The sequence below is a fragment of the Mesoplodon mirus genome (assembly GCF_964341445.2).
Source record: "Mesoplodon mirus genome assembly, chromosome: 6".
Lineage (NCBI taxonomy): Eukaryota > Metazoa > Chordata > Mammalia > Artiodactyla > Ziphiidae > Mesoplodon > Mesoplodon mirus.
The window spans coordinates 39,619,020-39,645,944 of record NC_138982.1 but is presented as its reverse complement, the minus strand read 5'-3'; positions in this window follow the sequence as shown (position 1 = coordinate 39,645,944).

Sequence of the window (26,925 nt, the reverse complement as noted above, 5' to 3'; positions counted from 1 at the left end):
ATTCTATTGAAAGAAAATTTCTGATTCATTTTTCTTAGTTGGTATATTTTTAAATTAACAGATTTTTATTATTAAATTATTTAATAGCCTTTTAATTAATAGATTTTAATGGTTTTAGATTTACAGAAATATTGAGAAGATAGTACAGAATTCCCATATTAATTCCTCCCCACCACATACACACACACAGACTTTCCTCTATTATTAACATCTTTCTTTATTATGGTAGATTTGTTATAAGTAATTAACCAACACAACAAAGGAACAAATACATTATTAGCTAAATCAATAGTTTACATTAATGTTCACTCTCTGTTGTACAATTCAGTGTGTTTTGACAGATACATATCATCATGGATACACCATTATAGTATCATACATAATAGTTTCACCACCCTAAAAATCTCCTGTGCTTTACCTATTCATCCCTCACCTCTTCCTCTCAAGCCTTTGGCAAACGCTGCTCTTTTTATTTATTTATTTTATTTTATTATTTTTTGAGGCACGCAGGCCTCTCACTGCTGTGGCCTCTCTCATTGCAGAGCACAGGCTCTGGACATGCAGGCTCAGCGGCCATGGCCGACGGGCCCAGCTGCTCCGTGGCATGCGGGATCCCCCTTGACCGGGGCACGAACCAGTGTCCCCTGCATTGGCAGGTGGACCCTCAACCACTGCACCACCAGGGAAGCCCACTGCTCTTTTTATTGTCTCTATAGTTTTGCCATTTTTCAGAATACCAAATAGTTGGAATTATGTAGTATGTAGCCTGTTCAAACTGGTTTCTTTCACAAAGCAATATGCATTTAAGGTTCCTTCAGGTCTCTTTGTAGCATGATAACTCATTTCCTTTAACCACTGAGTAATACCCCACTGGATATACCACTGCTTGTTTATCCTCTAAACTTTGAAAGACATTTTGGTCATTGCCTCCAAATTTGGGAGATTATAAATAAGGTTGATATAAACATTGGTGTGCAGATTTTTGTGTAGACATAAGTTTTCAACTCAATTGGGTAAATATTATGAGTTCTACTGCTGGATCACTGCTTACACTATGCATATCTTTGTGGCAAACTGCCAAACATTTTTCCAAAGTAGCTGTACTGTTTTGCATTCCCACCAGCAATGAATGAGAGTTCTTGTTGCTCCATATCCTCGTCAGTATTTGGTACTGTCAAATTTTTGTTTCTGTTTTTTTTTTTAAGTTTTAGTCATTCTAATTGTTATGTAGTGGTATTTTATTATTTTTTAACATCTTTATTGGAGTATAATTGCTTTACAATGGTGTGTTAGTTTCTGCTTTATAACAATTTGAATCAGCTATACATATACATATACATATACTAAAATTCCCTAGTGATTTTCCCAGTGACATCAATTCTCAGCTGGATTTAAGAAAAGTTGTTGATTTTCAATGTGTTCAGCTTTCTTCTTGTGAAAATGAAAGTGACTACTTCCAAGCTCCTTACATGTCAGGGCTGAAACCAGAAGTTCTTTTGACTTGTTTTTAATTCATTAAACATATCACATTCCATACTTACTTTTCGGTCTTATAATCAACCAAGAGCCACTGAGCACATCTACTATCATTTCACTTATTCATATCACCTATGCCCTGTAGACATGTGATCTTGAGTTCATTCATTTAGACATTCTAACACAGACTTAAGTATTTGGGGAACAGGAAGATGAAGAGAGTTATTTCCTTATAATAACATCTTAAACCTTCCAATGGATTCTATCTCATTTTGGAGACAATGGAAATAGTCGTATTTTTAGCTACACAAATTGACACAATTTTTTTTATTGAAAAGAAAAATATGTCTTTTACAGCCTCTTTTTCTGATAAAGTGTAAATCGCCTTTTAAATTATTATTCTTATGGTTTAAGATTATAACCAACTATAGCAGAAGCTCTCAAAATGCAATATGACATTTAATATGATTTAAAGTCACAAGAAACATTCAAAAATACATATTTCTTCTAAGACATGGAAATAATTAGAATTACTATAAAACTCTTCAATATGAAATAGAAAAAATAGAACAAATATTTATAAGAATTTTGGAAGTAAAATGAATTTAGAATCCAGATATGTAGAATCCAACCTTGGCTCTAGAACTTGGTAGAATCGGGGATTTCTAAATCTCATTTCTCTAAAATGTGAGTGGTTAAAAAAAATACAAGCACCTACAGATACCAGGGTTGCCAGAAGAATGAAATATGATAATAGGCAAGAAAGTTTATTGTTAAAATAAATACTACATTAAGTGTATGTTATTATACTCAATTCCTAAAGCTATTATATCCATGAGAAGGAGGAAGAAAGGGATAGAAAGAGAAGGAGATGGAGGAGGGAAGGAAGAAGAAAAAGAATGAGCTTAAATATTTCACCTGTTTCTAATGTCAATCATAATTTAAATTGAATTCCTCATCATACAAATAAATCCCTGTAATATCATGTAGTGGCTCCTAGATGATTCCACTTCAAATCCCAAAGATATATATTTTCCTGGATGAAGGCTTCACTTCAATTCATTATGAAGAAACACTGGAATCAGATTGTCAGAGCTAAAAGTTTAATATTTGCTTGCTAAGATAGAGGATGCAAGAATATTTTTTTTCTTTCAATCTGCTTGATTCTCTCATAATCATACAAAGAGCAATTAACTGAAGTCTCTTCTGTAGGAAACAGCTCCCAGAATAGTAAATGGCACACCTAGATGAAGCTGAGCAAGAAAAGATAGGAGAAATCCTAAAAGTATATCCTTTAAATATATCTATTTTAAAATTAAAAACAAATATTTATTTCATAATGTCAGTGCTATAGTCACATCAAAAAGATTAACAAAATTTCCAAATAACCTCTAATATCCAGAAGGAAAATTACTTAGTTATTCCCAAAGTTTATTTATAGTTGGCTTATTCAAACCAGGATCCAATAGTCACACATTGCCTTCAGTTGTTATATGTTATTAGTCCTTTTAAATTTAAAAGCCACTTCCAAACTTCTCACTTTTTAAAAATGATATGAACTTGAAGAAAATGAGTCAATTGTCATACAATATTTGATTGCTCTATTCACTTAACTTGTTCCTCTATTACCTAAATTTCCAGTGAAATACAAGTTCAAAAGTTTTGAGTATATTCAAGTTTAAAATGTGGGAGAGAAAACATCATTAGTGATGGTATGTAATTCATGTGGTATCACCTTAGAACTTGTTTTATTGTGGGATGTTTAATATTTTTTGACATTTATCTTTAAACATATTGAGTTTAAAGTGCTTGTGGGCATTTAGGTGAGTGTCCAATATATAGTTAGATATTTAGATGAGGAGTTATGGAAATTTATGTGAATTAGAAAAAAATTGGTAGATTTAAGACATCAAGATATAACATGCAGGTGGAAGCAACCTAAGTGTCCATTGATAGATGAATATATAAAGAAGATGTACCACATATATACAATGGAATATTACTCAACCATAAAAAGAAACAAAATTGAGTTATCTGTAGTGAGGTGGATGGACTTAGAGACTGTCATACAGAGTGAAGTAGGTCAGAAAGAGAAAAACAAATACCGTATGCTAACACATATATATGGAATCTAAAAAAAAATGTCTCTGAAGAACTTAGGGGTGGGACAGGAATAAAGACACAGTTGTAGAGAATGGACTTGAGGACATGGGGAGGAGGAAGGGTAAGCTGGGACAAATTTAGAGAGTGGCATGGACATACATACACTACCAAATGTAAAATAGATAGCTAGTGGAAAGCAGCTGCATAGCACAGGGAGATCAGCTCGGTGTTTTGTGACCACCTAGAGGGGAGGGATAGGGAGGGTGAGAGGGAGATACAAGAGGGAGGAGATATGGTTATATATGTATATGTATAGCTGGTTCACTTTGTTATACAGCAGAACTAACACACCATTGTAAAGCAATTATAATCCAATAAAGATGTTAAAAAAAAGATATAACATGCAGGGAGGGCATATAGAGCAAGGAGATAAGGGGACAAAGGAGAGAAGAAGCCTAGGAGAAACCATAATTTAAAGGAAAGGCAGAAGATGAGGCAGCAAAAAAATAGGAAAGCATGGACAGATAGTGGTATATCTCTAATACATTCTTGTTCCTAGAATACCATCATAAGATTGGGCAGATATTGCTTTGTTCTGGGGGAGAGGAGGTTGTTAAAATCAGTTTTATTGAGGTATAATTGATACACGTTAAACAGCACATATTTAAATTGTACCATTTGATATGCTTTCACATGTACAAACCTGTGAAACCATCACCATCATTAGGAGAGTAAATGGTTTATCTTCCCAAAGTTTCCCTCATTCTCCCTTCTCACTTCTCCCCTCAACTCTCCTGACCCTCTGACTCCTCAGATAATTACTGTTTGCTTTTTGTCATTATAGATTGGTTGGAATTTTCTAGAGATTTACATAAACAGAATCATATAGTATGTACTCATTATGGTCTGTCTTCTTTTATTCAGCATAATTATTTTGAGATTTATTCATGTTGTTGCATGGATCAATAGTTCATTCTTTTTTAGTGTGAAGTAATATTCCATGGTATTAATACACCATAATTTGTTTATTCATTTACTTGTTGTTAAGACAAAGTCCATAGTAAATCATATTACTTTAGTCAACCACTATTTGGACTCCTGCCATGGTCAGACACAGAGCTAGGCACTGAGTTGGGACAGTGAACAAGACAGACAAGCCCCCTGCCCTTGTGGCGTTTATAGTTTTACCCAAGAGAAATAAGCTGCATGTCCACGCAAAGACTTATGTATAAATGTTCATAAAAGCTTTACTGGTATTAAGCTCTATTCAAATTTATTGTTTACCAATAAGAAGTAGAATGGCTGAATCATATGATAGGGTTTAAGAAACTCCCAAACTGTTTTTCAATGTAATTATATCAGTTTACATTCCTGCCAGCAGGAAATGAGAATATGGTTCTAATACATCCTCACTAACAAATCATCTGGTCAGTAATTTTAATTTTACTCATTCTAATTGGTGTGTAGTAGTGTCTTGTCATGGTTTTCATTTATATTTACCTAATGACTGATGATGTTGAGCATCTTTTCAAGTGCTTATTTACCATCTGTATATATTCTTCGGTAGAGGGTCTGTTAATCTCATTTACTGCTAATTCTAATATCTGTGGCAGGTCTGAGTCAGTTTTTATTGATTGATCTCCTTATTACAGATTATGTTTTCCTGCTTCTTTGTATGCCTGTTAACTTACAATGGATCAGTCATTGTGAGCTTTACTTTGCTAGGTAAGTATTTTTGTATTCCTACAAATATTCCTGAGCTTTGTTCTGAGGTACAGTTAAGATACTCAGGAATATTTTAATCCTTTGAGCTTGCTTTTATGATTTGCTAGTTGGCTCCTGAGCAGTATTCAGTCTGGGCTACTTAGTCCCACTACTGAGGCATGACCTTTCTGAGTACTTTATCCAACGTTCCCTTCCCTCCGTTATGAACTTTTCTGATCTGGCTGGTAAAAACAGTCACTAGTCCTGGGCCTGTTTGACATAGGTTCTATTGCCTCTAATTCTTTTGCTCATATCTTTCCCCAGCCTCCAGTAGTTTTTTCATCCACTTGTAGTGATCATTACTCTACTTCTTTTTTTTTTAACATCGTTATTGGAGTATAATTGCTTTACAATGGTGTGTTAGGTTCTGCTTTATAACAAAGTGAATCAGTTATACATATACATGTCCCCATATCTCTTCGCTCATGCATCTCCCTCCCTCCCACCTTCCTTATCGCATCCCTCTAGATGGTCACAAAGCACCGAGCTGATCTTCCTGTGCTATGAGGCTGCTTCCGACTAGCTATCTATATAATGTTTGGTAGTGTATATATGTCCATGCCACTCTTTCACTTTGCCCCAGCTTAACCTTCCCCATCCCCATATCCTAAAGTCCACTCTCTAGTAGGTCTGCATTTTTATTCCTGTCTTGCCCATAGGTTCTTCTGACCATTTTTATTTTCTTCTTTAGATTCCATATATATGTGTTAACATATGGTATTTATTTTTCTCTTTGTGACTTCACTGTGTATGACAGTCTTTAGGTCCATCCACCTCACTACAAATAACTCAGTTTCATTCCTTTTTATGGCTTAGTAATATTCCATTGTAAATATGTGCCACAGTTTCTTTACCTATTAGTCTGTTGATGGACATTTAGGTTGCTTCCATGACCTGGCTATTGTAAACAGAGCTGCAATGAACATTTTGGTACATGACTCTTTTTGAATTATGGTTTTCTCAGGGTACATACCCAGTAGTGGGATTGCTAGGTCGTATGGTAGTTCTATTTTGAGTTTTTTAAGGAATCTCCATACTGTTCTCCATAGTGGCTGTATCAATTTACATTACCACCAACAGTGCAAGAGGGTTCTCTTTTCCCCACACCCTCTCCAGCATTTATTGTCTATAGATTTTTTGAAGATGGCCATTCTGACTGGTGTGAGATGACATCTCATTGTAGTTCTGATTTACATTTCTCTAATGATTAAGGATTTTGAGCATTCTTTCATGAGATTGTTGACAATCTGTGTATCTTCTTTGGAGAAATGTCTATTTAGGTCTTCTGCCCATTTTTGGTTTGGGTTGTTTATTCTTTTGATATTGAGCTGCATGAGTTGCTTGTATGTTTTGGAGATTAATCCTTTGTCAGTTGCTTCATTTGCAAATAATTTCTCCCATTCTGAGGGTTGACTTTTCATCTTGTTTATGGTTTCCTTTGCTGTGCAAAAGCTTTTAAGTTTAATCAGGTCCCATTTGTTTATTTTTGTTTTTATTTCCATTTCTCTAGGAGGTGGGTCAAAAAGGATCTTGCTGTGATTTATGTCATAGAGTGTTCTGCCTATGTTTTCCTCTAAGAGTTTGATGGTGCCTGGCCTTACATTTAGGACTTTAATACATTTTGAGTTTATTTTTGTGTATCGTGTTAGGGAGTGTTCTAATTTCATTCTTTTACATGCAGCTGTCCAGTTTTCCCAGCACCCCTTATTGAAGAGGCTGTCTTATCTCCACTGTATATTCTTGCCTCCTTTATCAAAGATAAGGTGACCATATGTGCATGGGTTTACCTCTGGGCTTTCTCTCCTGTTCCATTGATCTATATTTCTATTTTAGTGCCAGTACCATACTGTCTGGATTACTGTAGCTTTGCAATATAGTCTGAAGTCAGGGAGCATGATTCCTCCAGCTCCATTTTTCTTTCTCATGATTGCTTTAGTTATTCAGGGTCTTTTGTGTTTCCATACAAATTGTGATTTTTTTTCATCTAGTTCTGTGAAAAATGCCAGTGGTAGTTTGATAGGGATTGCACTGAATCTATAGATTGCTTTGGGTAGTAGAGGCACTTTCACAACGTTGATTCTTCCAATCCAAGAACATGGTATATTTCTCCATCTATTTGTATCATCTTTAATTTCTTTCATCAGTGTCTTTTAGTTTTCTGCATTCAGGTCTTTTGTCTCCTTAGGTAGGTTTATTCCTAGATATTTTTTTCTTTTTGTTGCAGTGGTAGATGGGAGTGTTTTCTTAATTTCACTTTCAGATTTTTCATCATTAGTGTATAGGAATGCAAGAGATTTCTTTGCATTAATTTTGTATCCTGCTACTTTACCAAATTCATTGATTAGCTCTAGTAGTTTTCTGGTAGTATGATTAGGATTCTCTATGTATAGTATCATGTCATCTGCAAACAGTGACAGCTTTACTTATTCTTTTCCAATTTGCATTCCTTTTATTTCTTTTTCTTCTCTGATTGCTGTGACTAAAACTTCCAAAACTAGGTTGAATAAGAGTGGTGAGAGTGGACAACCTTGTCTTGTTCCTGATCTTAGTGGAAATGGTTTCAGTTTTTCACCATTGAGGACGATGTTGGATGTGGGTTTGTCGTATATGGTCTTTATTATGTTGAGAATAGTTCCCACTCTGCCTACTTTCTGGAGGTTTTCATCATAAATGGGTGTTGAATTTTGTCGAAAGCTTTCTCTGCATCTATTGAGATGATCATATGGTTTTTCTCCTTCCGTTTGTTAATACGGTGTATCACGTTGATTGATTTGCATATACTGAAGAATCCTTGCATTCCTGGGATAAACCCCAGTTGATCATAGTGTATGATCCTTTTAATGTGTTGTTGGATTCTGTTTGCTAGTATTTTGTTGAGGATTTTTGCATCTAGGTTCATCAGTGATATTGGCCTGTAGTTTTCTTTCTTTGTGACATCATTGTCTGTTTGGTATCAGAGTGATGGTGGCCTCGTAGAAGGAGTTTGGGAGTGTTCCTCTCTCTGATATAGTTTGGAAGAGTTTGAGAAGGACAAGTGTTAACTCTTCTCTAAACGTTTGATAGAATTCGCCTGTGAAGCCATCTGGCCCTTTGTTGGAAGATTTTTAATCACAGTTTCAAATTCAGTGCTTGTGATTGTTCTGTTCATATTTTCTATTTCTTCCTGCTTCAGTCTTGGCAGGTTGTGCATTTCTAAGAATTTGTCCATTTCTTCCAGGTTGTCCATTTTATTGGTATATAGTTGCTTGTAGTAATCTCTCATGAACCTTTGTATTTCTGCAGTGTCTGTTGTTACTTCTCCTTTTTCGTTTCTAATTCTATTGGTTTAAGTCTTCTCCCTTTTTTTCTTGATAAGTCTGGCTAATTGTTAATCCATTTTCTTTATCTTCTCAAAGAATCAGCTTTTAGTTTTGTTGATCTTTGCTATTGTTTTCTTCATTTCTTTTTAATTTATTTCTGCTCTGATCTTTATGATTTCTTTCCTTCTGTTAAATTTGGGGTATTTTTGTTCTTCTTTCTCTAATTACTTTAGGTGTAAGTTTAGGTTGCTTATTTGAGATGTTTCTTTTTGCTTAAGGTAGGATTGTATTGCTATAAACTTCCCTATTAGAACTGCTTTTGCTGCATCCCATAGGTTTTGGGTCACTGTGTTTTCACTGTCATTTGTTTCTAGGTATTTTTTGATTTCCTCCATGATTTCTTCACTGATCTCTTCATTACTTAGTAACATATTGTTTGACCTCCATGTGTTTGTATTTTTTTACAGTTTTTTTCCTGTAATTGATATGTAGTCTCATAGTGTTGTTGTTGGAAAAGATGCTTGATACAGTTTTAATATTCTTAAATTTACTGAGGCTTGATTTGTGGCCCACGATATGATCTATCCTGGAGAATGTCCCATGAGCACTTGAGAAGAAAGTGTATTCTGTTGTTTTTGGATGGAATGTCCTATAAATATCAATTAAGTCCATCTTGTTTAATGTATAATTTAATGCTTGTGTTTCCTTATTTATTTTCATTTTGGATGATCTGTCCATTGGTGAAAGTAGGGTGTTAAAGTCCCCCACTATGATTGTGTTACTGTTGATTTCCCCTTTTATGGCTGTTAGTATTTGCCTTATATATTGAGGTGCTCCTATGTTGGGTGCATAAATATTTACAATTTTTATATCTTGTTTTTGGATTAATTGCTTCATCATTATGTAGTGTCCTTGTCTCTTGTAATAGTCTTTGTTTTAAAGTCTATTTTGTCTGATATGAGAATTGTTACTCCAGCTTTCTTTTGATTTCCATTTGCATGGAATATCTTTTTCCATCCCCTCACTTTCAGTCTGTATGTGTCCCTAGGTCTGAAGTTGGTCTCTTCTAGACAGCATATATATGGTTCCTGTTTTTGTATCCATTAAGCCAGTCTATGTGTTTTGGTTGGATCATTTAATCCATTTACATTTAAGGTTACTATTGATATGTATGTTCCTATTACCATTTTCTTAATTGTTTTGGGTTTGTTATTGTATGTCTTTTCCTTTTCTTGTGTTTCCTGCCTAGAGAAGTTCCTTTAGCATTTGTTGTAAAGCTTGTTTGGTGATGCTGAATTCTCTTAGCTTTTGCTTGTCTGTAAAGCTTTTAATTTCTCTGTCAAATCTGAATGAGATCCTTGCTGGTTATAATATTCTGGGTTGTAGGTTTTTCTTCTTCATCACTTTAAATATGTCCTGCCACTCCCTTCTGGCTTGCAGAGTTTCTGCTGAAAGATCAGCTGTTTACCTATGGGGATTCCCTTATGTGTTATTTTTCCATTGCTGCTTTTAATATTTTTTCCTTGTATTTAATTTTTGATAGCTTGATTAATATGTGTCTTGGCATGTTTCTCCTTGGGTTTACTTCCTGGACTTGATTAACTAGTTCCTTTCCTATATTAGGCAAGTTTTCAACTATAATCTCTTCAAATAGTTTCTCAGTCCCTTTCTTTTTCTCTTCTTCTTCTGGGACCCCTATAATTCAAATATTGTTGTATTTAATGTTGTCCCAGAGGTCTCTGAGACTGTCCTCAATTATTTTCATTCTTTTTTCTTTAATCTGCTCTGCAGTATTTTATCTTCTATGTCACTTATCCATTCTTCTGCCTCAGTTATTCTGTTATTGATCCCTTCTAGATAATTTTTAATTTCATTTATTGTGTTGTTCATCACTGTTTGTTTGCTCTTTAGTTGCTCTAGATCCTTGTCAAATGTTTCTTGAATTTTCCCCATTCTATTTCCAAGATTTTGGATCATCTTTACTATCATTATTCTGAATTATTTTCCAGGTAGACTGCCTATTTCCTCTTCATTTGTCAGATTTGGTGGGTTTTTGCTTTGCTGCTTCATCTGCTGTGTGTTTCTGTCTTCTCATTTTGCTTAACTTACTTTGTTTGGGATCTCATTTTTGCAGGCTGCAGGTTCTTAGTTTCTGTTGTTTTTGTGCCTGTCCCCAGTGGCTAAGTTTGGTTCAGTGGGTTGTTTAGGCTTCCTGGTGGAGGAGACTAGTGCCTGTGTTCTGATGTATGAGTCTGGACCTTGTCTTTCTGGTGGGCAGGTCCACGTCCTGTGGTGTGGTTTTGGGTGTCTGTGGCCTTATTATGATTTTAGGCAGCCTCTGTGCTAATGGATGGGGTTGTATTCCTGTCTTACTAGTTGTTTGGTATAGGGTGTCCTGCACTGTAGCTTGCTGGTCACGGATTGGAGCCAGGTTTTGGCATTGAGATGGAGATCTCTGGGAGATTTTCACTGTTTGATATTACGTGGAGTTGGGAGGTCTCTTGTGGACCAGTGTCCTGAACTTTGCTATAACACCTCAGTGGCACAGCCCTGACACCTGGCTGGAGCACCAAGAGACTGTTCTCCACATGGCTCAGAATAAAAGGGAGAAAAAATAGAAAGAAAGAAAGAAGAAGATAAAATAAAATAAAATAAAGTTATTAAAATAAAATAAAAAAATAATTATTAAGAAAAAAATTTTAATTAATAAAACAAAAAAATGGACAGGCAGAACCCTAGGACAACTGGTAAAAGCAAAAATCACACACAGAATTATACACAGACACACTCACAAAAGAGAAAAAGGGAAAAAATATATGTATATCATTGCTCTCAAAGTCCACCTCCTCAATTTGGGATGACTTGTTGTCTATTCAGGTATTCCATAGATGCAGGGTACATCAAGTTGATTGTGGAGATTTAATCCACTGCTCCTGAGGCTGCTGGGAGAAATTTCCCTTTTTCTTCTTTGTTCACACAGCTCCTGGGGTTCAGCTTTGGATTTGGCCCCGCCTCTGCATGTAGGTCACCTGAGGGCATCTGTTCTTCAGACAGGACAGGGTTAAAGGAGCAGCTGCTTTGGGGTCTCTGGCTTACTCAGGCCGTGGGGAGGGAAGGGCACTGAGTGCGGGCCGAGCTTGCAGCGGCAGAGGCCGGTGTGATGTTTCACCAGCCTGAGGCGCGTCTTGCGTACTCCTGGGAAAGTTGTCTCTAGATCACAGGACCCTGGCAGTGGCGGGTGACACAGGCTCCCAGGAGGGGAAGTGTGGAGAGTGACCTGTGCTTGCACACAGGCTTCTTGGTGGCGGCAGCAGCAGCCTTAGCACCTCATGCCCGTCTCTGGTGTCCGCACTTTTAGCCATGGCTCACGCCTGTCTCTGGAGCTCCTTTAAGCAGCACTCTGAATCCCCTCTCCTTGTGCACCAGGAAACAAATAGGGAAGAAAAAATCTTGCCTCTTTGGCTTGTCCAGACTTTTTCCTGGACTCCCTCCCGGCTAGCTGTGGTGCGTTAACCTCCTGCAGGCTGTGTTCACTTGGCCAGCCCCAGTCCTCTCCCTGTACTCTGACCGAAGCCCGAGCCTCAGCTCCCAGACCCCCACCCATCCCGGTGGGTGAGCAGACAAACCTCTCGGGTTGGTGAGTGCTGTTGGTCACTGATCCTCTGTGAGGGAATCTCTCCGCTTTGCCCTCCACACCCCTATTGCTGTGCTCTCCTCCGTGGCTCTGAAGCTTCCCCCCTCCACCACCTGCAGTCTCCACCCACGAAGGGGCTTCCTAGTGTGTGGAAACCTTTCCTCCTTCACAGCTGCCTCCTGCTGGTGCAGGTCCCGTCCCTATTCTTTTGTCTCTGTTTTTCTTTTGCCCTACCCAGGCTCGTCGGGAGTTTCTTGTCTTTTGGGATGTCTGAGGTCTTCTGCCAGCATTCAGTAGGTGTTCTGTAGGAGTCGTTCCACATGTAGATGTATTCCTGATGTATTTGTGGGGAGGAAGGTGATCTCTGCCTCTTACTCTTCCGCCATCTTGAGGCTTCTCCTCTACTTAATCTTAAATGGAATACACTACAGATCTCAAAGCTCTGTCTCTGTAAGAATTGATCTTCATCACTCTACCCTGAGCACTCTCATGCCCCGTAGTCTCAGCTCTGTTTCCTCAACTCAGATATTCTGCAGACTCTGCCTTGGTTCCCTCTCCCTGTGCCAAATCCTGGAAACTTCCTCAGTGTGTCAGCTGGGGGATATCATAAGTTCTCTCAGGAATTACTGTCCTCATTGCCTGATGTCCAGTGTCTTAAGAACTGTTTTTATATAATATTTGTCAGTTTTTCAGATTATTTCTGGTGGGAAGGTAAGTCAGCTTCCTGACACTTCATCTTGGCTGGAAGTAGAAGATGATTTGGCTCAGTTTTTAAATTGCTACTGTCATTCTTCTCCATTGAAAAAAAGAAAATCTGACCCTTTAATTTATACCTCTTTTTTTTTAAAACATCTTTATTGGAGTGTAATTGCTTTACAATGGTGTGTTAGTTTCTGCTTTGTAACAAAGTTAATCAGCTATACATATACATATATCCCCATATCTCCTCCCTCTTGCATCTTCCTCCCACCCTCCTTATCCTACACCTCTAGGTGGTCACAAAGCATAACTTAGGGGAAATACTATGTCCATTATTCATATCTGTAAATATTTCAAATAAGTGCCATTTTCAGGTCAACATAAGTTCAATCATTAACATTTCCATGGCTATAAATTAGTTAATATTTTATTTCAATTTGAAATTAAAATTTATAATGCTATTGAGATGTCTTATGGACTCACCTAATACCAGCAGGGGGAAAAGTTAAAAGTTAATCTTTAGTCATCCCTTATTTTTGGACATTGTACTGGAAAGTTATTTGCATTAACTGATTTTCAACATACTCAAAAAATTATTGTACCTGTCCAAATAATACAAGATATAAGACTCAACACATCCATTATTACTTTTTAGTTAAATAATAAACTAGATTTATAGAGATTTCTAGGTTATGCAACCAGGGAATTTGGTACAGCTCTGCCCTTGTTCCTATCAAAATGCATATTAAGAGAAACAAAGAAAAAAAGGAGCAAGGGAACTATAAACTAAATATGGAAGAAGACATATGCCAGAATCCAGAGGGACTTTACCCAAATTACATTAATTATGAGGAAAAGTTTAAAAACACTATCATAAGCTAGTAACCATATGCTCCATCTTCTGATAGGAAACTGTATGAACAGCATCAAAGAAGCCAGAAAAAGACATTCATTAAACTCTATTGTTCCCATAATTCTGAGATGAGAAGGCTTAACTAACTTGAGAAATAAACTGCAGCTCTCTATTTGCATAGGAACTCTCTAATGAGCACAGGAGCTCTCTAATGAGCTCATTTCCCATCTACTCCCCTTACATCCATCATTCTTCTCTTTCAAAATCCCAGTAGAGATTGCAACTCTCCAAAAAAATGCTGAACATAGAAATATATGGAAGGTGGCATAATGGGTCTTGGAACACAGAACTCAAAGAAACAAAATCTTGTAAACTGGGTCATTGACAGAAGGAATTATAGAAACAAGACATACCAAGAAATAAAGTTGAGGGTCTTGAGTCAAAGTTCCAAACGTCTGCTCTTATACCCCATTCCACTTACAAGGTACATTTTGTTTATATTTCTTTGTCTTCTCTATGTCACTTTCTTCATTTAATAAGAAGAAAAATGAAACAAAGCATGTGAAAAGTTTAGCACAGGATAGTAAACATTCAGTAACTGTTAATTATGGTCATGGCCATTGTCATCATCATCACAATCATCATTATCACCATCATTACCTTTATTAGCCCATCACCATTCCCACCATTATCATTCCCTTTATATTGTTGTATAGAAAAAAATAATAGCAAAAATTTAACTTAGTAAGAGGAAAAAACGTGATGAACCTACAACATAAGACATAGGTTCAAAGCCCTAGTTAATAACATAAATGTGCAATTACCTGGACTGTTTATTTTGCATACTTCCTCAGAAACCTGTTGTAATAGTACATAGCTTCAGATATCTCCTTCAAGAAGATAGAGTTAACAATGCTAGAAAGAAATTTAATATGATTTAACTATTTTTCATTAAAATGCTGAGTGTATTGGAAATAGAAGGAAATTTTATTCATGCAGTAAGGAATGTCTGTCATTCTGAAATCCAGTGACAATATTACACTTAACAGAGAAACACTGGTGGTACACCCTTAAGTCCGGATAAACAACAATAAGACAAATAAATAAGAGCTCTATCTATTGGAAAGAGGGATACTGTTCCCATTTTCTGATAATAATATATTTTACTTCAAAACCCTAGAATTTCTTCTGAGAAGCCCCTGAAATTAATGAGGGACATAAATAATATACTAATTTACACCAAAATAAATCCCTGGTGTATTGAATTTTGAAAATAAAACTGCTTAACTAAAAGAAAATGTAGACTAATTTTTCCCAAAATGAGGAAACACATTCTAAATATAAAATCAATAGGAGAAATCAATAAGGATAAGATTCAAACATTTTTTCACATTAAAACATTTAAAAAATATGTATCCTAAAACAAAAAAGAAAATGGCAAATTATAAAATGAAACAACTGAAAAATGTTTAATGAAAAGGCTAAACTTCTTGGTAATTAAGGACAATACAAATTCACAGGAATCAAAAATATCCCGTCATATCAATGGGTAAGTCATGGATTTATGGTTTATTTAAAACTGTACTGCTAATACACAGATGAAGATAAATAGTAATCAAAGTAATGAAAGATAAAATAAGAATATATTTACTTAAGATATTAGCAGGGACGTCCCTGGTGGTCCAGTGGTAAAGAATCTGCCTTACAGTGCAGGGGATGAGGGTTCAATCCCTGGTCAGGGAGCTAAGATCCCATGTGCCACGGGGCAGCTAGAGCCCACGGGCTGCAAACTACAGAGCCCACGTGTTCTGGAGCCTGTGTACCACAACTAGAGAGCGAAAACCCGCATGCCACAACTAGAGAGAAGCCTGAGCACCACAGCGAAGATCCTGCAGGCCACAGCTAAGACCCGATGCAGCCAAAAATAAGTTAAATTAATTAATAAATAATACATAAATCTTAAAAAAAAGAAAAAAGATATTAGCAAATATTTTATAAAATATATGTTAATATTCACAGTGTATGCTATTAGTACAGCACACTCATATATTATTACTGGTATTTATCAGTTTATTATATTAAATCTTTTTCATACAGCATATTTGCATAAATTATATTACTCTATTAAATATTCACAACAACCTTAGGAAGTAGGTACTGATGAACATCACTTTACAAAAAATAAATAAATAAATGTAGAGGAACAGAACCCTTAAGAACTTGTCCAAGAATACAGTTAGCTAGAGGTAAATTGGAGCTTTAATTCATGTAATCTGATTAAACATTTCACCTTGTTAATCACAGCACTACTCTGAAAATTAGTACAAACTTTTCTGAAAAAAAATTTTAAGCACATTGTATCAAAGATCTTAAAAAATACATATTCTTTGATCTCAATTTAATTTCTAGATTTATTACCCAAGTATCCAAAAATATGAACAAAGACTTAGACATAGAGATGAATAACACAACATTATTTATTAAAAAGTAAAAACAAAATAAATTCATATTAGAATGGTTAAATAAATTATGATGCACAATTTATGAAATATTCAATCATCATTGTGTATTAATACAAATTTGCAGCATTACAAAAAATGTTTGTGATAAAATATGACAAAATGAGAAACAAATATAATGCAAACAAGGAAAGGAATAAAAACACAAAACTCAGAATAACAGTTATCTTGGGTTGAAGAAGGGATTTATAGTATTCCATTTAAATTGAACATTGGGTACAGGTTCTTTATCTCACTACCATGAGTTACAACTATCACTTATGCTATAAACATTTATTTATATTTATTAAATGTTTTACAAAGCAGTTTAAAGACAAAATGCAATATAAAGGGATACATTGAATATGATAAAAATATGAATACTTTTAATGCTCTATTAAAAACAGAAAGAAATAGCTTTCAGGGGATTGCTCTTGATAGTTACATTATAGTAGTTCTTATTGTTCTATGACTCAATTTATTTTCCCAATTATTTATATTGAATGTATCATATTTCCAATTTCTGATAATGACAACTAGCCTGTCATTGAAAATGGTAAAAAGTTCTGAAAAAGAACAAAGAGCTGAAAATACAGGGGAAAAAAAATGACCAAGCTGGAACCTAAGAGAAAGGGAGAGACTAAAGTGGTAGGTTGAGGCTGGAAGCTGCTTTTACTCTGAGGACATTTATCTAACTTGACAGGAAACTGACTTTTGCAGCCAGAAGGACAAAGGCCAAAACCCAAGATCTACCAAAATAGGGGAATCTGATAGGCAGTCCCCTAAGTGACAAAATTATGCCTTCAGGACAAATATGAATCAGAAAAAAAAAAAAAATTCCAACCAATCTAACCCACTACACAGCATTGTGGAGGTTTGCTTTGGTGCCCATGTATCACCTTAGTCCTGGAAAAATGATATGACTTTTTCAAGGTAAAGAAGCAAGTCAGGAGCAAAAGTGGTTCTTAAACCCAAGTCTTGCTTTTTAATCTTAATGCTGTTTGCATTAATTAAATTGTGGAAGATTATAGAATATTTTATGGCTTTCCAAAAAATTTCATATCTCCTACAATAGCATTCCCTGTTCTAGATGGATATAAATATAGCCCAATGCTGAAATAATATCTCCAGAGACCACATTGGTGGATTCCTATGAAAGAATGACAATAATGACAAGGGTGTTGTTAATCATAGTGTCACCCAGATGCTTTATTCCTACCTACTTCCTTGTACAATAAATGTAGTCTACTATCTCTGACAAAGAGAATTCTTCAAGCATTTTACAAACCAAAGAATATCCTTCCAAACTAAGGAAAGGATTATATGTAGTGAGTTCCCACTAGCACTCTCTCCCAGCTATCTAGTTATCAATGTCTTTTCTAAAATATCAGGTCTAGTGTAAATTATATTTTCCTCATAAAGATTGACATGCTTTTTTGAACCTCCAAAAAAACCAAAAAAACAAAAAGGTCAGGTAATTCAGTGACTCATGCATGATTAATTTAGAAAAATTAAAACTTAGATTCTTGAGATGACCAAAAAACCATGGTCAGAGTCCTTTCTGTTTAGGCCAATGATTCTCAATGGAAGGGAGCAGGAGATTTTCCTCCCCAGAGGAAATTTGGCAACATGTGGAGATATTTGTGGGTGTCAGTACTAAGAATATGATATTGGTAGAGGCCAAAGATGTTGTTCAGCTTCCTCCATGCTCAATATATTATCCTACAACAAAGAACTCTGTTCAAATATGTCATTAGGTGGTGAGACTGAGAAACTAACTTTAAGCTGAGTTTATTACTGATTATTTTCTACAGACTAAAGTAAATAGAAGCCAGTTAAAGATAATTTTGTTTTATTTTACTTATGTCAAGTACTTGTGTCTCCCTGTGAAGGAAACTTCCTAGAATTATCTCTTGGTCAAACCTTGGTCTTCTTCATTACTCTTTATGCTTCATTCCTCACAGGAAGAGAGGTGATTTTCTGATTAGCAAGTTTGGAAGAAGAAACTGAATATGCTTATTTCAGCTCTACTATCCCTCCTTTTTCAGAAACAGATTGCTTACAGATGTATATATTCTAGGAATTTTCTGCTTCTCCTTGTCTGGTTACCAAGGTAGCCTACACCAGGGAGGCATAAAGTTATCTATTTATGCCGGTGACTCAATGTGAAAGATTGTTTAATTCAACTATAGCAAGCTGATTGGCTGTGATTTGGCTAAACCACAAACCTCAGCCATTAAGCAGACTTGTTAATCTACATATTTCAGACTCCTGCGTCCTATTTCACCATTGGTTCAGAACACAAGTAAAGGAGAAGTGCTTAATCATTGTATCCTCTCTACTCTCTATAGCCCCTATTTTCCCAAGACTTTCTACAACTCTGCCTTCTTTATATTCATACTACCTCCTTAATGGTTTTGCTCATCACTGTTTTATTTTCTGAACTATTCCAAGCATCCAGTTAATCTCTGCTTCTATTCCTATCCATTTCCAGTCTATCTTCATGCTCCACCATATTAATCTCTTCAGAGCACAGTTCTGATGAGGAGAGTCTTTTATGAACATTAAACTTTTCCTCTAATTCTATCCATAAAAGTACTCAAATGTCTTAACATTAATTTCAGGTATCCTTTCAACCTGTTCCAACCTTCACCTCAAATCTACACTCTAATCAAATTGGAATAGTTGTGATTTCCTCTTACATGCTCCATGCCCACCAGTAGAGTGAATATCGTGTGAACTTAGACTCTCAAGTGGCCATAGACCAGTGACTTAAGCTCTCTCAGCCTCTATTTTCTCACTAATTATCCCAAGCTTTCTTTCTCACAGGATAATTATGAGCATTAAAAAATATATATGAATGCTGTGCCAAGTTAATGCAACTGTAATATGATAATATAATAATATATATAATATATATAATAATAAAGAAATGTACATAGCTCAAATATATACAGACAGGACTTTGTTATTGGCAATGATTGGCAAGATCTCTTATTATAACTGTCTACATTTTATTTGCAAGAAGTTAATACTAACTTAAAGATTGAATTCTAGCATTTTATAATCATGTCATAAATTTTGTTACATTAGCTTTTGTCTTTTCACTTTTAACAGAAAAGTGAAACATCTTAAATTGTCAGTGTTTATTAAGTGTGCATTTATACTTCATGTAGTATATAGTTCATGTAGATTTGGAAGTTAATCTAGTTCATGTAGATTTGGAAGTTAATACTTCCTTTAAGATGAATGTCTCTGGAGCCTTGAGCATTCGCACATCAGTGCAGTGCATAATAATGTCCTCTATTTGCATAATACTTTTTCTCTGAGAGCTCAAAACACTTTACATATTACAAAATTGTGCAAATTATACCTATGTATAAGCTCAGAACTAAATAAAATCAAGCAAAAATGTTAACTTAAAGAAGAAAATGGGTCCGACAGAAATATTGTAGGTTTTTCAGTAATAATGATAGGTAACAATCACAGAGTAACTGCTATAAGCCCTGAATTACTTTTGGAGGATAAGGGGCCCCCAAATCTTCTCAATACCCATGCAAGTTAGTTATTATTATTTCCAATCACAGATGAATGAACTAAGAATCTGAGAGGTTGTGCAAAATGTTCAAGGTTTTCCAGGCACTAAATAGTAACTCTAGAATTCATGTCCATAGCTTATTCCATATTTCTCACACACATCCATAGTCCTGCTAAATCTGTAAAATTGTACGTGGAATTCTCCAAAACTTTCCCTAGAATGTATCCATTCAGCTTTGTAACATCTATAATGAAAGTGTCAAAAATATTTCAGGAAATGTCTCTATATACCAGAGGGAAGAGTTGAAATCTAGAAAAGAGAAGTGATTATTCCCTGTCAAATATCAAGTTTGCAGTAAGGCTAATACCAGAACCAAAGTATTCTGAGTCCCAGACCAGTAATTTTTTTGGTTTTGTGATAGAAAATAAAAAAAACAAAAACTTATTTCTACCTAGATACAAATATAACTTGTATGTAGTGAGCGCAAAATAAGTAATAGTGAAACTCCATTGAGACTGGAAGGTATAAGGTAGAATGCAGCATTTCCTAAATGTGGGCAACTTGGGAAAGTAAGAATCTTGGGTAAGGTAGGGTTCTGAAGTTGAGACAGAAAAGAAGGAAGAAAGGTAAAGAAGAAAGGAAGGGTGGAAGCAAGAGCAAAAGGAAGGAAAGAAGGGAGTAGGGAAGGAGGGAGGGGAAAAATATCATATATGGAAAGAATTTTAGCTAATGAAAGACAACCTTTCTGGTAACCCTCAACCGAAACTATATTGTTTCCTGCCTCAAACCCAGGAAAAAACATTTTCATTTCCTTGGAAACCTGATTTTTTGGTTTTTTAAATCCATTTATTTACTTATTTTTGGCTGTGATGGGTCTTCATTGCTGCCACATGGCCTTTCTCTAGTTGCGGTGTGCAGACTTCTCACTGTGGTGGCTTCTCTTTTTGCAGAGCATGGGCTGTAGGCACACGGGCTTCAGTAGTTGTGTCTCGCGTGCTCTAGAGCGTAGGCTCAGTAGTTGTGGTGCACGGGTTCAGTTGCTCCGTGGCATGTGGGATCTTCCCGGACCAGGGCTCAAACCTGTGTCCCCTGCATTGGCAGGCAGATTCTTATTCACTGTGCCACCAGGGAAGCCCTGGAAGCCTGTTTAATCCCTTTGCATGTAATTCATAAAAAGAGTGATGCTGCAGCTTCTTGGCTAGCTAAGCATATTTACATTTTAGGGGAAAATATCTCCTGAATTTTCAGTATTTGTACAGATCTGTGCAATAGTTACTAAGAAGAAGAAATGGTTAGATTAATAAAAGTGTAGTTGATGAAGTCTTGTATTTGTGACATAAAGACTTTTCTTTTTTAATTTTTTGAGTAAATTTTGACCATAGCCTTGGGAACTCTCTACAACTAGTGAGATGTATAGGGATGTAGCAAGTCTGATACAGGTTCTTGTGATAAATCGAGGGAACAAAAAAGAAATATAACAAAAAAGAAGAATATGAACCGTAACCATGAGAAATCAGTACTCTAACAAATCTAAGCATAGGGCTTTAACTATACCCTGAGTTGTACTGATCATCAAAAATAAAACCACACTGTAATGCTATGAGTATTATTTATAATTTGCTTAAAACTTGTCTATAGCCCATTCCTATTGTACTGACAGCTTTATGTATAACAATCTACAGATTTTTTTTTTTTTCTGCAGTATGCAGGCCTCTCACTCTTGTGGCCTCTCCCGTTGTGGAGCACAGGCTCTGGACGCGCAGGCTCAGCAGCCGTGGCTCACGGGCCTAGCCACTCCGTGGCATGTGGGATCTTCCCAGACTGGGGCACGAACCCATGTCCCCTGCATCGGCAGGCGGACTCTCAACCACTGCGCCACCAGGGAAGCCCTAATCTCCAGATCTTTAAGAAGAGAAACGGCAGCAAGAAAACTCAACATTTTAAAATTGTATTTATTTTTATTCTTTTAATTGAGATATAATTGACATATAACATCATTTTTGTTTTATGTGTATAATATAATGATTTGATATATGTCTATACTGCAAAATGATTACCACAATAAGGTGAGTTGACATCAATCACTACCTAGTAACAAATGTTTTTTCTTGTGATGAGAACTTTTAAGATGTACTCGCTTAGCACCTTTCAAATGTACAATACAGTATTGTTAACTAGAGTTAACATCCTGTACAGTACATGACCAGGACTTATTTAATTCAATTTTTGATAATTTATCAAAATTTTAATCAAAACCATGATACATAGATGAAGCAGGCTTTGGGACTGTATCCCAGTCATAGATTGGGCTCTGGAAACTGATGCTAAGATCATTATGTGAGTTGGCTTGATGATGGATTAAATGGGATTTGAAAGCATCTTGAAAATATTCTGATATTGGTACTTGTAAAATCTTTGTGAACATTTTTATTTCTCAGTCAGACTTATATCAGCACCTTGCCTGACATCTAGCTGATTTAATAGCACTTGTCCTTCCATGGAGTGGACCATGATAAAGCAGTGAGGAAAACTTATGGCAGCATCTTGGTATGAATAGTTTAGGCTGAAGCAGCATGAGGTATGTGGCAGACATGCAGAAATTATGTTACATCTACATGACTCACATGAGACAAAATGGGATAGGTAGCTGCACCAGGCCCTACAACAAAAGAGAATAGACAGCCTTGAGCTTCCAACACCAGCAGACCAAACAGTAAACCCACAGTTGAAGAATACCCATAGTTAAGAGAATCCAGCAGATTCCATAGAGATTTGAGGCTCTCTATTTTTTCCTTCAAGGACATGGTAAGCCATGTCATGCACCTAAATGTCATTTCAAGAGGGAAAAAATATATATATGTGTGTGTGATATGGGAAATGTTTGAAAGATTGAATATGTGTCCAAAAGAGATTGATTATATTGCAACCCTAATAAACCAATTTATTCAGACAAGGATCACCAATGGAAGCTAAAACTATAAAATGAGATGATGACAGAGAACTGGATATTTGCATGGATCTAAAGTATGAACCAATAAAATATCTTGTTGCAAGGGGAAAGTGTAACTTTACAAACTGTTTAAATAACAATCTTAGTATCACTAAGAGTGAGACAATAAGAAGTTTTGCATCTTCTGAAATAATTCAATACAAGGCACACAGAATCATCTACAAAGTATTCTCATTGAAAGGGTTCAAGCTAAATGTTGTGTCACTCTTCAGTACAATTGCCCTGGTGTCTTTAGGTCAGTGGTATGAAAAGACCCTTCTAGATTTAAAAAGACCTTAGGGGCATAACAAAATACAATTGATGGTCTTTGATTTGATCCTGCTTTAACCAAAGATAAATACACATTAGGGACAATTAGGGAATTAAAAAATAGACTGAATATTAGATTGTATTAAATATAACTAATTTTAAGACACAATAGTTTATTTTTAAAAAGATGATTTAAAAAGTCCTGATTTTTAGAGATGCATACAAAATATTTAGAGGTGAAATGTAATGATAGTGATTAACTTGAAAATACAAGAAAAAAATGAAAACAACAACTTGGTAAAATGCTAATGATTATTAAATGTATGTAATTAGTAAATGGAGGTTAGACTGTTTTCTTTTACTTCTTTCTATAATTTTGAAAATTTTTATAAAATAAGACTGAAAATCATACAGAGACTGTTCATATAATAGGAATGGTTTAAACTAGTTTGCCTGTTTATGTTTGGGTATTTTTGTGTGTTTGTTTTTTCACCACCTAGTGAGTTGAAGGCTCATGAAAGAAAGCAGATCAGTTATACAAAAAATAAAGAGGTGACTTCTTTTGGGTATAGTGTGAGTTCTTTTGTAACTTAAAAAATTAATTCTTATAAAACTGGAGATAGATAGAAAAAGAGAGAGAAAGCGAGAGAGATACCATTGAAACCCTATGTTTTCTGAGACCTGTGATCCTCTTGAGGGGGAGGAATTTCCTCCTAGGTTCCTCTCTAATTCATTCTGCATTATTCACGCCCATCTGTTTTCCGTAGAGACATCTCAACAGTTAGCATGTCCCTACTAATCAAATCCTGTTAATCCGGCCCCGGAGGAAGATGGCGGAAGAGTAAGACGCGGAGATCACCTTCTTCCCCACAGATACATCAGAAATTCATCTACACGTGGAACAACTCCTACAGAACACCTACTGAATGCTGACAGAAGGCCTCAGACCCCCCAAAAAGCAAGAAACTCCCCACATACCTGGGTAGGACAAAAGAAAAAAGAATAAACAGACACAAAAGGATAGGGACGGGACCTGCACCAGTGGGAGGGAGCCGTGAAGGAGGAAAGGTTTCCACACACTAGAAGCCCCTTCGCGGGCGGAGACTGCAGGTGGCAGAGGGGGAAAGCTTTGGAGTAGCGGAGGAGAGCACAGCAACAGGGGTGCGGAGGGCAAAGCAGAGGAGAGATTCCGGCACAGAGGATCGATGCCCTCAGGCACACACCAGCCCGAGAGGCTTGTCTGCTTGGCCGCCGGGGCGGGCGGGGCTGGGAGCTGAGGCTCGGGTATCGGGTTTCAGTCGGAGCGCAGGGAGAGGACTGGGGCTGGCGGCAGGAAGAGAGCCTGAAGGGGTTAGTGCACCACCGCTAGCCCGGAGGGAGTCCGGGGAAAAAGTCTGGAGCTGCCGAAGAGGCAAGAGACTTTTTCTTCCCTTTTGTTTCCTGGTGCACGAGGAGAAGGCATTAAGAGGGCTGCTTAAAGAAGCACCAGAGACGGGCGCGAGCCGCGGCTAAAGGCGCAGACCCCGGAGACGGGCGTGGGACGCTGCGGCTGTTGCTGCCGCTGCCACAAGGCCTGTGTGCGAGCGCAGGTCACTGTCCACCGCGCCTTCCGGGGAGCCTGTGCAGCCCGCCACTGCCGGGGTCCCGGGACCCAGGAATGGCTTTCCCGGGAAAGCGCACGGAGCGCCTCAGGCTGGTGCAATGTCACGCCGGCCTCTGCCGCCACAGGCCCGCCCCACACTGCGTGCCCCTCCCTCCCCTCTGCCTGAGTGAGCCAGAGCCCCCGAATCAGCGGCTCCTTTAAACCCGTCCTGTCTGAGCAAAGAACGGACGCCCTCCTGCGACCTACGCGCAGAGGCGGGGCCAGGTCCAAGGCTGAGACCCGGGAGCTGTGAGAGCAGAGAAGAGACAGGGAAATCTCTCTGTGCAGCCTCGGAGGCAGCGGATTAAAGCTCCACGGTCCACTTGATGTGCCCTGCGTCTGTGGAGTGCATGAATGGACAGTGAATCATCCCAAATTGAGGAGGTGGACTTTGAGGACAAGATTTAAGACTTTTCTCCCTTTTCCTCTTTTTACAACGAATTATCCCAAATTAAGGAGGTGGACTTTGAGAGCAAGATTTCAGGCTTTTCCCCCTTTTCCTCTTTTTACAATGAATTATCCCAAATTGAGGAGGTGGACTTTGAGAGCAAGATTTTTGATTTTTTCCCCTGCTCTCTTTTTGTGAATGTGTATGTGTATTCTTCTGTGTGAGATTTTCTCTGTATAGATTTGCTTCCACCATGTGTCCCAGGGTTCTATCTGTCCGTTTTTTTTTTCAATAATTACTTTTTAATTTAAATAATGCTACTATATTTTATACTTTATTCTATTTTACTTTACCTGTTCTTTCTTTTTTTCCTACCTTCCCTTCTTCCCTCCCTCCCTCCGCCCCTCCTTTCCTTCTTTCTCTCTTTCTTTCCTTCCTCCCTCCCTCCCTCCTTTCTTCCTTTCACTCTTTCTTTTTTTTCCTTCCTCCCTCCCTCCCTCCATCCTGTCGGTCTTTCTTTCCTTCCTCCCTCCCTCCCACCCTTCATCCTTTCACTCTTTCTTTTTCTTTCCTTCCTCCCTCCCTCCCTCCTGTCTTTCTTTCTTTCCTTCCTCCCTCCCTCCCTCCCTCCCTTCCTTCTTCCATTCACTCTTCCTTTTTCTTCCATTCCTCCCTCCCTCCCTTCTTTCTTTCTTTCTTTCTTTCCATCCTTCATCCCTCCCTCCCTCCTTTCTTTCTTTCTTCCTTCCTTCCCTCCTTCCTTTCTTTCTCTCTCTCTTTCTTTCTTCTACTAATTCTTTCTTTCTACTTTTTCTCCCTTTTATTCTGATCCAGGTAGATGAAAGGCTCTTGGTGCTGCAGCCAGGAGTCAGTGCTGTGCCTCTGAAGTGGGAGAGCCAACTTCAGGACACAGGTCCACAAGAGACCTCCCAGCTCCACATAATATCAAGCAGCGAAAATCTCCCAGAGATCTCCATCTCAACACCAGCACCCAGCTTCAGTCAACGACCAGCAAGCTACAGTGCTGGTCACCCTATGCCAAGCAACTAGCAAGGCAGGAACACAACCCCACCCATTAGCAGAGAGGCTGCCTAAAAACATAATAAGGCCACAGGCACCCCAAAACACACCACCAGACATGGACATGTCCACCAGAAAGACAAGATCGAGCCTCAACCACCAGAACACAGGCATTAGTCCCCCCCACCAGGAAGCCTACACAACCTACTGAAACAACCTTAGCCACTGGGGACAGACACCAAAAACAACGGGAACTATGAATCTGCAGCCTGCAAAAAGGAGAGCCGAAACACAGGAAGATAAGCAAAATGAGAAGACAGAAAAACACACAGCAGGTGAAGGAGCAAGATAAAAACCTACCAGATCTAACATATGAAGAGGTAATAGGCAGTCTACCTGAAAAAGAATTCAGAATAATGATAGTAAAGATGATCCAAGATTCTATTTCCAAGATGCAAAATCTTGGAAATAGAATAGACAAAATGCAAGAAACAGTTAACAAGGACCTAGAAGAACTAAAGATGAATCAAGCATCAATTAAAAACACTATAAATGAAATGAAAAATACTCTAGATGCGATCAATAGCAGAATAACTGAGGCAGAAGAATGGATAAGTGAGGTGGAAGATAAAATAGTGGAAATAACTGATGCAGAGCAAAATAAAGAAAAAAGAATGAAAAGAACAGAGGACAGTCTCAGAGACCTCTGGGACAACATTAAATGCACCAACATTCGAATTATAGGGGTTCCA